Source organism: Bos indicus x Bos taurus, chromosome 5, assembly GCF_003369695.1.
Source record: "Bos indicus x Bos taurus breed Angus x Brahman F1 hybrid chromosome 5, Bos_hybrid_MaternalHap_v2.0, whole genome shotgun sequence".
Classification (NCBI taxonomy): Eukaryota; Metazoa; Chordata; class Mammalia; order Artiodactyla; family Bovidae; genus Bos; species Bos indicus x Bos taurus.
In genome coordinates, this window is record NC_040080.1 from 54,934,022 (window position 1) to 54,944,358 (window position 10,337).

Consider the following 10,337-nt stretch of genomic DNA (forward strand, 5'->3'; position numbering starts at 1 on the left):
ATGGGAATAATTTTGCCATCAGTTCAGTTCAGTCGCTCAGTCATGTCTAACTCTTTGCAACCCCAGGGACTGCAGCACGCCAGGCCTCACTGTCCATCACCAACTCCCGGAGCTTACCCAAACTCATGTCCATCAAGTCGGTGATGTCATCCAACCATCTCATCCTCTGTTGTCCCCTTCTCCCCCTGCCGTCAATCTTTCCCAGCATCAGGGTCTTTTCAAATGAGTCAGTTCTTCACATCAAGTCCAAAGTATTGGAGTTTCAGCTTCAACATCAGTCCTTCCAACGAATATTCAGGACTGATTTCCTTTAAGATGGACTGGCTGGATCTCCTTGCAGTCCAAGTGACTCTCAGGAGTCTTCTCCAACACCATAGTTCAAAAGCATCAATTCTTTGGCATTCAGCTTTCTTTATAGTCCAACTCTCACATCCATACATGACTACTGGAAAAACCACAGCCTTGACTAGACGGACCTTTGTTGGCAAAGTAATGTCTCTGCTTTTGAATATGCTGTCTAGGTTGGTCATAACTTTTCTTCCAAGAAGTAAGTTTTTTTAAATTTCATGGCTGCAATCACCATTTGTAGTGATTTTGGAGCCCCACCTACCCCCAAAAAATTTTTTTGCCATCAAATAATACAATACCTCAGGCTGCCCTGGTGGCCACTGCAGTGGAGGAGACTCTGGTTCCATCCCTGGGTTGGGAAGATCCCCTAGAGGAGGAAATGGCAACCCACTCCAGAATTCTTGCCTGGAGAATCTCATGGACAGAGGAGCCTGGGAAGGGGCCACAGTCCATGGGATTTCAAAAGAGTTGGACATGACTGAGTGACCGAGCACATATACGAAAAGCAGACCCACCTTCCTTTACACATATTTAGTAAGGCATCTTATTGTGTTTAATGAGAAACCAAAGAGCTTGGCTATTTTTCTTTTGTATTCATGGTGTGAATTCCCATGGTTTCTGTGGAAGTTAAGATCAGTTGTCAGGTTTACAGTGTATATAGATGCCACTGTGCCAGAATGTGGCACATTCTGTGAGAGGATGTGAGAGGATCATTACCAGTTGAGGTCCAAGTGAGAGACTCGTGGATCTTGGAAAGGGAAAAGCATAGCCTCCATTAGCTGAAACAGCAAGAAGAAGAAAAACCAACCTCAAAGTCTCCGAAAAAGAAGGACAAGAAGGAATATCTGAAAGGAGATGAGTCATTCAGACAGGAGGGCTGTTACTGAAGGAACAAGCCTATTCTAGAACTCCAGAAGGAGAGGTAATCTGCTTCTAGGCAAAAGAATCCATATCTAGATGCAGGGTGTGGTAGTGCATGAGTATTAGAAATCTCTATCATCTTTATCTTGAGGTGCAGAGCCAGATAAAGGGTGGGCCAGGCAGGCAGGATCCAAGACCTAAAATATGTAAATCCAAAATAAGACCACAAACAGATGTAAGGGAAATGTTTTTTTGTTTTGTTTGTTTGATTTTCAGCAAGATCCTTTATTTACCTTTTGTTCTCAACCACATCACATGAGTACAGGTAGCCAGGTACCTGTGTGGGCTGTTGACTTTGTAAATGTAGAGCAGTCAGTATGTGTAGAAACCATGCATTTCAGTGATTCTTTAACAAGAAACTTAATGAGCAAAAAGACTTCATGTGTGTTTGAAATGTCTGCCCTTTCCTGCATTCCAATCACTGAAAATTACGTGTTGAAATTTTACTCAATGTAGACATGTTGTCTTTTTTTTCCTTTGACCACGCCACACAGCTTGTGGGATCTAAAGGGATCTTCAACCAGGGATTGAATCTGGGCCATGGCAGTGAAAGCACCAAGTCCTAACCACTGGGAGTGATTGAGAGTCTTCTTGAGAGTCCCTTGGAGCAAGATCAAACCAGTCAACCCTAGAGAAAATCAACCCTGAATATTCATTGGAAGGACTGATGCTGAAGCTGAAGTTCCAATAATTTGGCCACCTGATGCAAAGACTGACTTATTTGAAAAGACCCTGATGCTGGGAAAGACTGAGGGCAGGGGAAAGAGGGGACAACAGAGAATGACTTGATTGGATGGCATCATGTCAAACTCCAGTTCAAGCAAACTCCAGGAGACAGTGAAAGACAGGAAAGCCTGGCATGCTGCAGTCCATGGGGTTGCAAAGAGTAGGACATGACTTAGCGATAACAATGACAACTAACCACTGGACCACAGGGAAATCCCTAAACATGTTTTCTTTGCACATTTTGTTAGTAACTACCTAGTGTGTTTCAGGTCATCTTTACTTCTGACAGTTGTTCCTCCCAGAAGCTGCTGGTTCGCTCAAGGACAAGACTATAAATAGTTGGGGGAAAAAATGTTTGATAAACTGTGGGTTAGAGGGGAGAAGTGAGACATCTGAGATACTCCCTCTCATATCTCTGATAGTCTCAGAACTGCCTTCATTTATTCCTTCCGATAGTTGCTGTGGGTTTCCCAGGTTGCTCAGTGGTAAAGAATCCAAGGGTCAGGAAGATCCCTGCGAGGAGGAAATGGCAACCCATTCCAGTGTTCTTGCCTGGTAATACCCATGGATAGAGGAGCCTGGTGGGCTACAGTCCATGGGGTTGCAAAAGAGTCAGACAGGATTTAGTGACCAAACATGCACACCTATATAGATGCTGTGCTAGGTGCTAGGATATATTTGTGGATAAAACAAAAATTCACATCTTTGTAGCATTTCCATGGGGGAAAGACAGATAATGGGCATGACAATTAAGTACATCACATAGCATAGTAAACAGTAAATGGTTCATGAAAAAAAGAAAGCTGAGTAGGGTAATGAAAAGGAGGAAGGAGAACAGTTCCTCTTTTAAATAGGGTCATCAGCCATGCCGTTTTAAGATGGTAGACTTTGTGCAAAGACTGGAAGGAGGTGAGGAAGTGAACTGCTCAGTTGCCAGTGAGACAAGTCAAGGACTGAAAGAAGCTTAGGATCAATAGTTTCTTAGGAGGGAAAGCCGCAGTTAATTCCTGGGATTATATTGGGGTCACAGAAGTAGTCTTTATTTCACCTTTCCTGCTTTCAGAACCCACTTCTAAATGCTTTAAATGTCACATTACTATCTCATGGATATTGATTTGAGTATTGACAAAATCAGGTTCTCAGGATGCCCACTTGTTTCTCTCTCTTCTTGTGCCATTAATGCTATGAGTGATGTGTGATGTGTGCTCAGTCACGTCGACTCTGAGACCTCATGGAGTGTAGCCTGCTAGGCTCCTCTGTCCATGGAATTTCCCAGGTAAGAATACTGGAGTGGGGATTGGAGTTGCCATTTCCTACTCTGGGGATCTTCCTGGCCCAGGGATCAAACCCACATCTTCAGTGTCTCCTGCATTGGCAGGCAGATTCTTTACTACTGTGTCACCTGGGAAGCCAGTGCCATGGGTAGTGGAGGCATAAATTTTCTAACTTCCCTGGTGGCTCGGATGGTAAAGAATCTGCCCACAATGCAGGAGACCTGGGTTCAATCCCTGGGTTAGGATGATCCCCTGGAGAAGGGAATAGCAACCCACTACAATATTCTTGCCTGGGAAATTCCATGGACAGAAGAAGCTGGCAGGCTACAGTCCATGGTGTTGCAAAGAGTTGGACATGACTGAGCAACTAACACTTGGATTGAGAGCTTGCAAGCCCCTATGCTATAATTAAGTCAAAATTGGAAGTCAAATTGCCTTACTAGAAGTTTTAGCCCAGTTTGTAGCTATCATTTTAATTCCTGAAATTGGATTTAGGGACTCAAAGTTGCTAATGCCCTGTGGCACTTCTAGATAGAAGATAGCACTATGGCCTCAGGGTTTCAAATACAATGCCCACAGGCATTAAAAAATCATTAAACCTGTAAGAAGATAAGGCAATTTGAAGGAGAACAAGTAGTAATAGAAAACAGAGTTACCACATCAGGGCTTCTGATATTGGAGTTGTCAGCCACAGGCTTTAAAATAATTATGTTTGATAATGTTTAAGGAGATAAAATACAAGATTGAAAATCTCAGCAGAAGACTAAAAATTATTTTTGTTGATAGCAGAGGTTAGGGGTATGGCAGATTTGAAGAAAAACCAATGGAAATTCTAGAAATAAAAACATGCAGTAATCTAGATTAAGAACTCAATACATCCATTCATGTCTTTTCTATCTTAGAAAATAGAAAAACAAACCAAATAATTTTGTTCACCTTTTTGAAAAATTTTGGCTTTGCTGATTCTAATTGTGTGCCTTCTTCTATTCTTTGTTCTCTGTATTATCTATCTCCTTTCATTCTGTTTGGATTTATTCTGTGTTCCTTTTCTAATCTCTTATTTGAGATACATGTCTTTAATTTTTGTTTGTTTGTATTTTATTAGCTAACATGAGCATAAAAAGATAAAAGTATTTGCTTTATCCTACAAGTTTTGTTTGTTTTTTTCTATTCAGCAAGTTTTTTTTTTTTATGACTAAATTATTTATTTAAGCCATCTCCTCCTGCTATAAGCAAAAGGATGGAAGATCAGTATAATGGTCCTCAAGTGTAATGGTCATCAATGGATACAAGGTGGTGAGCTTAAGGTCCCGTGTACTTTTCCGGTCCATGCGTGTAGAGTAATGGTCCAAACAGTCCTGTGGTCCCCACTGGGTAGTGGTCCAGGTTCTCTTTATTCGTCTTCATAGCCGGTTGGAAGTGGATTCACATGAGGGTTATGGAATAGGGTATGGTTACCATCTCCCCAGGGAAAGGGCTTGGATCTGATGCGGAGATGGGGGTAGGCCACGAACTCGGGTCTCTCCTCCTCTCCGTGGTGCGACTTCAGGAAGACATTCAGCATACTCACTCCCACCCCGGGGAGCGCCACGAAGTAGGTGAGGGCCTTCCACATGCGAGCCGAGCCCTCCTCGCCATGGGTGCCACTGGACATACACCGACTCAGCTCCAGCCCGGAACGACCCAGCAGCCCAGAAACCCGAGATCCAGCTGCCGCCGCCATCTTCGACCTGGGTCCCCATTCAGCAAGTTTTGATGTAGAGGGTTTTCACTATCATTCTGTTCCAAGTATTTATTAACTTTTCATTATTATTTCTTTTTTACCCTGGAGCAATGTATATTTTAAATTTCTAAGTACAGTATCTCAAAGGGCTTTAAATATGTTTTTTGTAATCCTGAGACCATGTTCTCTAATTACTCACTATTAAGTTAAGAATTAGCAACAAAAAGAGAACCCAAAAAACTTCCTCTGTAAAAGGCCAGGTAGTAAATATTTTAGGCTTTGCACAATATATGTAATAGTTTCTGTGACATATTCTTTTGTTTTTGCCACACCACGTGGCTTCCTGGATCTTTGTTCCCAGGGCAGTGATGCAGTGGTGTGTGCTCAGTCATGTCCAACTTCTTTTGACCCTGTGGGCTATAGCCCACCAGGTTCCTCTATGCCTGGAGTTTTCCAGGCAAGATCCCAGACCAGGAATTAACCCAGACCCACCGCAGTGAAAATGCTGAGGTCTAACCACTGGAGTGCCAGGGAATTTCTGTGGCATATTCTTTAATGGACTGTTATGTAGGCATTACAATGAGGCGTTTTTAAAATATCAATATGGAACTCTAAGTTACATTATAAAATAGAAAATGCAAGATCTAGTGTATATATGATAATTCAATTTGTATTTTAAAGAATATATTAAATACATGTGCTTACATATGCATGGAATATCCTGGAAGGATATATAGGAAATTGTTAAAAATGAGTGTCTCTGGAGAAAACTGGGGACTGGATACCAAAGATGTGAGACTTACTTTTCACTATATACTTTTTGATATTCTGAATTTCTTTTTTATAATGTGTGTTATCTAGTTTAAAAAGCATTAAACCTTAAAAAAATTATAGGCTGGCATTTTATCATATAATACTGTTTAATATATACTTTCCTCCCTTGTCCAGAAGAAATGTCACAATTAGAAATAAAAGTTACTTTGAAAACAGGTAAGAATATTTTATTAACACCTAATCTCAGTAAAATAAATCTTCTTAAATGTTGATAACAGAAAAACAAAAAACCTTAAGCATGCATTTAAAAACTGGCTGTTTGTGGCCTTTAAAAATTATATTTTAAACAGAATTACCTCTTGTCCAAAGTCTGTTGCTCCGATTCCAGAATAGTTTAGCACTTTTTTTTTCTTAATATATGTATTTTATTGAAGTATAGTTGACTTACAATATTTTAGGTACACAGCAAGGTGATTCAGTTATACATATACACACGTTATTTAAAAATTATTTTCCATTATAGGTTATTACAAGATATTGACCATAGTTCCCTGTGCTATTTTTTAAAATTTTAAAAAATTTTTTGGCCCCACCATGCGGCATGTGGGACCTTAGTTTCCTGGCTAGGGATCTCAGGGATAGAACCCGCCTCACCTGCATTGGAAGCAGAGTCTTAACTGCTGGACCACCAGGAAAGTCCCAAGTTTAGCTCTTTTAAAAAGCTGAGCTGACAAAAGTTAAAATCTAGCAGAAAAAGTCCAAGAGTCATAGAATTTAATATGAGTTAGGAAAGTTAAATTTCAAAGCCTTACTTCTTACTTACTTAAGAAGTAGCAGAGGGCACGGCAAGAGCATAAACTTTGAAAATCTTTCACCTTGTAATAGCTACAGGAATTTGAATAATGGCTTACCTATTGGTTCATTTTCTTATCTGTAAAGTTTATCAACTACCTGACTCCTTGGCTGTTCTGGATCAACTGAGACCACACATTCCAGAATGGAGTATTGAAAAAGAGTTGGTTTTCTCTCTCTTCCCTTGGTATATTGTCACATAGAAGGAACTATGATGATATAAATGCTGCTTTGACTTTCTTTATAATAAGAAGAAAATGATAAAATAACACTAAAGAAAATATATGAATGATAAACATATGAAATGTTGCTCATCAGTATCATTGTCATTGGGGAAATGCAAATTAAAAACCACGATGAGCTACGTCTACACACATACTAGAATGACTGTAATTAAAAAGATTGATAATTACCAAGTGTCAGCAAGGGTATGCAGTGATTGGAACTTTCATAAGTTGCTGGTGGGAATGTAAAATGGTATAGCCATTTGGAAAATAACTTGTTAGTTTCTTATAAAACTGAACATGTGTACCTCCTGTTATGACCCAACCATTTCACTCCTAGGTAGTTGCCTGAGAGAAATGAAAACATGTTCAAATAAACACTTGTATGAAAATGACCATAGCAGCTTTATTCATAATAGCTCCAAACTGGAAAAACCCAAATTTCTATCAACTCATGAATAAGTAAACAGTTTGCTATATAGCCATGCAATGGAATTTTACTCAAAAGAAAAAGGAACAAATTATTCATACACATTCATTCAACATGGATAAATCTGAAAAGCATTATGCTAACTGAAAGAATCCAGACACAAAATACTACAAACTGTAAGATTCAATTTATATGAAATACCAGAATAGGCAAAATGATAGTGTCAGAGATCAGATCAACAGGTGTCCAGGGTTGGGGACTGGGGGAAGGGACTGGCTATAAAGGAGGACAAGAAAAATCTGGGGGGAGGGGTTGATAAGTATTCTATATCATAATTGTGGTGATGGCTGTATGAGTGCTAAGTCGCTTCAGTCATGTCCGATGACTTTATGAACTGTAGCCCTCCAGGCGCCTCTGTCCAGGGGATTGTCCAAGCAAGAATACTGGGCTGGATTGCCATGCCCTCTTGTAGGGGATCTTCCTCACACAGAGATCGAATGCACGTCGCTTACACCTCCTGCGTTGGTAGATGGGTTCTTTACCACTAGCGCTACCTGGGAAGCCCACGTAAGTGTATACATTTGTCAAAACTCTTTGCACGTTTAAAACTGGTGAGTTTTATTGTGTGTAAATTATACTTTGATAAAGCTCATTTTTTAAAAACTAATGATAGAAGATATAATGAACAACCTTATGTCCAAAATTTAAGTTTAGATGAAATGAGCAAATTCTTTGAAAAACATAACTTACTGAGGTGACAAAAATAGGAAGGTTTTCTAAACTAAGTACATTTGTGAAAATGAAGCTAATACTGGCAAACAAACCAGCATCATACTTGTCAGGAGCATGTAGAAGATGCAATTAGGACTTGTTATTTTTTGTTATTGTTGCTGTTTCATTTTGAACTAGTATTTTGAAACCATATTTATCCCTCCTTTTTCTGTTTGCCTTTTTTTCTGCACCAAAAGGCTTGTGGGATCTCAGTTCCCTGGCCAGGGATTGAACTCTGGCCACAGCAGTGAAAATGCCTGAGTCCTAACCACTAGATCGCTGCTGCTGCTGCTGCTAAGTTGCTTCAGTCGTGTCTGACTCTGTGCGACCCCAGAGACGGCAGCCCACCAGGCTCCTCCGTCCCTGGGATTCTCCAGGCAAGAACACTGGAGTGGCTTGCCATTTCCTTCTCCAATGCATGAAAGTGAAAAGTGAAAGTGAAGTCGCTCAGTCTTCCCTCCATTTTCTTAGGAACTTTATCAATGAATACTATATTGCTTTCAGAAAAAAAAAAATTCAACTACATTTGTTTACCAGAAACCTGGAGACATGTATTGTTAAAATTAATTATGAAAACCACAAAAGAAAAACAAATGATTAAATATATGAAAGATATACATAACTCAGTGTGAAAATAAGTATATACTCAGGATATTAAAAAAATTATAGTAGAAAGAATTTTTTCCCCCATTTATCCTGTCTTTGTAATCCCCAATTTGGTTTTGGTAGAAAATAAAATCTTACTTAATATGTTTTTATGATCATCTGGTAGTGGGTAGGAGAAGAAGGTAGGTCTCTGGATGGTATTTTTGCTTTCTTTAAACAGAAAACTATTAAAGAGATTATTCCTACTCCCATTTTTCTTACCCTTAAAAAAAGCTAAAGCTAATGTTGAATCTGTAAGTTATTGACCTTGCTTTTGTGTATCTGCACTCATTCAAACTCATTTACATAGTGTACTTCCTCTTGGATATCTTCTCATCTATTTTTGCTCTTTTTTTTCTCAATTTAATAAATCAAGAAAAATTGTCAAGGGCACAGAGTCCTAAATCTGGAGACAGATTCCTTGGGTCAAAATCCCAGCTCTTCCATTTTCCAAATTCAAATTTTCCTATACCTAATATTAATAACAATAACAACATCACTGACAAATATTTACTATATGGCATAGAGCAGTTAAGCAACTTGGCCAAGGTCACGTAGCACTCGATACCTGGGAAAAGCCTCACCTTTATGGAAATTCTATGCAGAGGCAAATTAATCTAGACACTCCCATTCAAGTCCGGGAAAGCAAAATTCCCTTCAACCCATCGTTGTTGATTGAGCAGCCACAGAAACAAGACAAGACTTACAACCTTAGGTCCTTGATCATCTCAAGGGGAGGTGAATGAGGAGATAGCCCAATAGTCATGTGTGAGAAATAGACATGGGAAAAAGAATTGGGGAGCTGATTTAAGTATGGATATGAGGTCCTAGAATAAATCAGGAAAAGCCAAGGGACATTGGAAAGGCAACCTTAAAGCATGCTCTTTAGAATCATCTTGGGGCTTCCTAGGTGATGCTAGTGGTAAAAGAACCTGCCTACCAATGCAGGAGACATAAGAGATGAGGGTTCATTCCCTGGGTCGGGAAGATCCCCTGGAGGAGGGCACAGCAACCCAATCCAGGATTCTTGCTTGAAGAATCCCATGGACAGAGGAGCCTGGTGGGCTACAGTCCATAGCGTCGCAAAGAGTTGAACGTGGCTGAAGCACCTGAGCACAGAATCACTTTGAACCTACAGATTCTGCCAATGTCTGCTAACACAGTTTTGGTAGTTTTTCTTCCAAAGTGAACTGACAAAGCCAGTCTGGTGAACACAGGGTTCCAAGCTGTTTACCTGGGACTGAATGGTCTCCTGGGATGTGGGACTTTCAATTTTGAAACTGAAGATTTAAAACAACCCTGGTCAAACTGAAAGAGTTAGTTGCCACTGCAGAAGTAAACCATACCAATGCTTGCTAGCATCTGTTGATTACCTGCACTGTGTTGGGGGCTTCTCAGGTGGCTCAGTGATAAAGAATCTACCCGCCAATGCAGGAGATGCAGGAGATGCGGGTTCGATCCCTGGAGGAGAAAATGACAACCCACTCCAGTATTCTTGTGAAGAAAATTCCATGGACAGAGGAGCCTGGTGGGCTACAGTCCATGGGGTCGCAAAGAGTGGGACACGACTGAGTGACTGAGCATGCATGCCTACTATGTTAGATGGACAATGTTCTAAGAATTTTTCATATGTTTGTTCATTTAACTCT

The 10,337-nt window shown here is 40.1% G+C and overlaps 1 pseudogene; it reads right to left on the reverse strand.

The window, feature by feature from the left end:
* Nucleotides 1-4,661: 4,661 nt before the first annotated feature.
* On the reverse strand, nt 4,662-4,996 carry LOC113893660 (annotated as a pseudogene).
* Nucleotides 4,997-10,337: the final 5,341 nt, after the last annotated feature.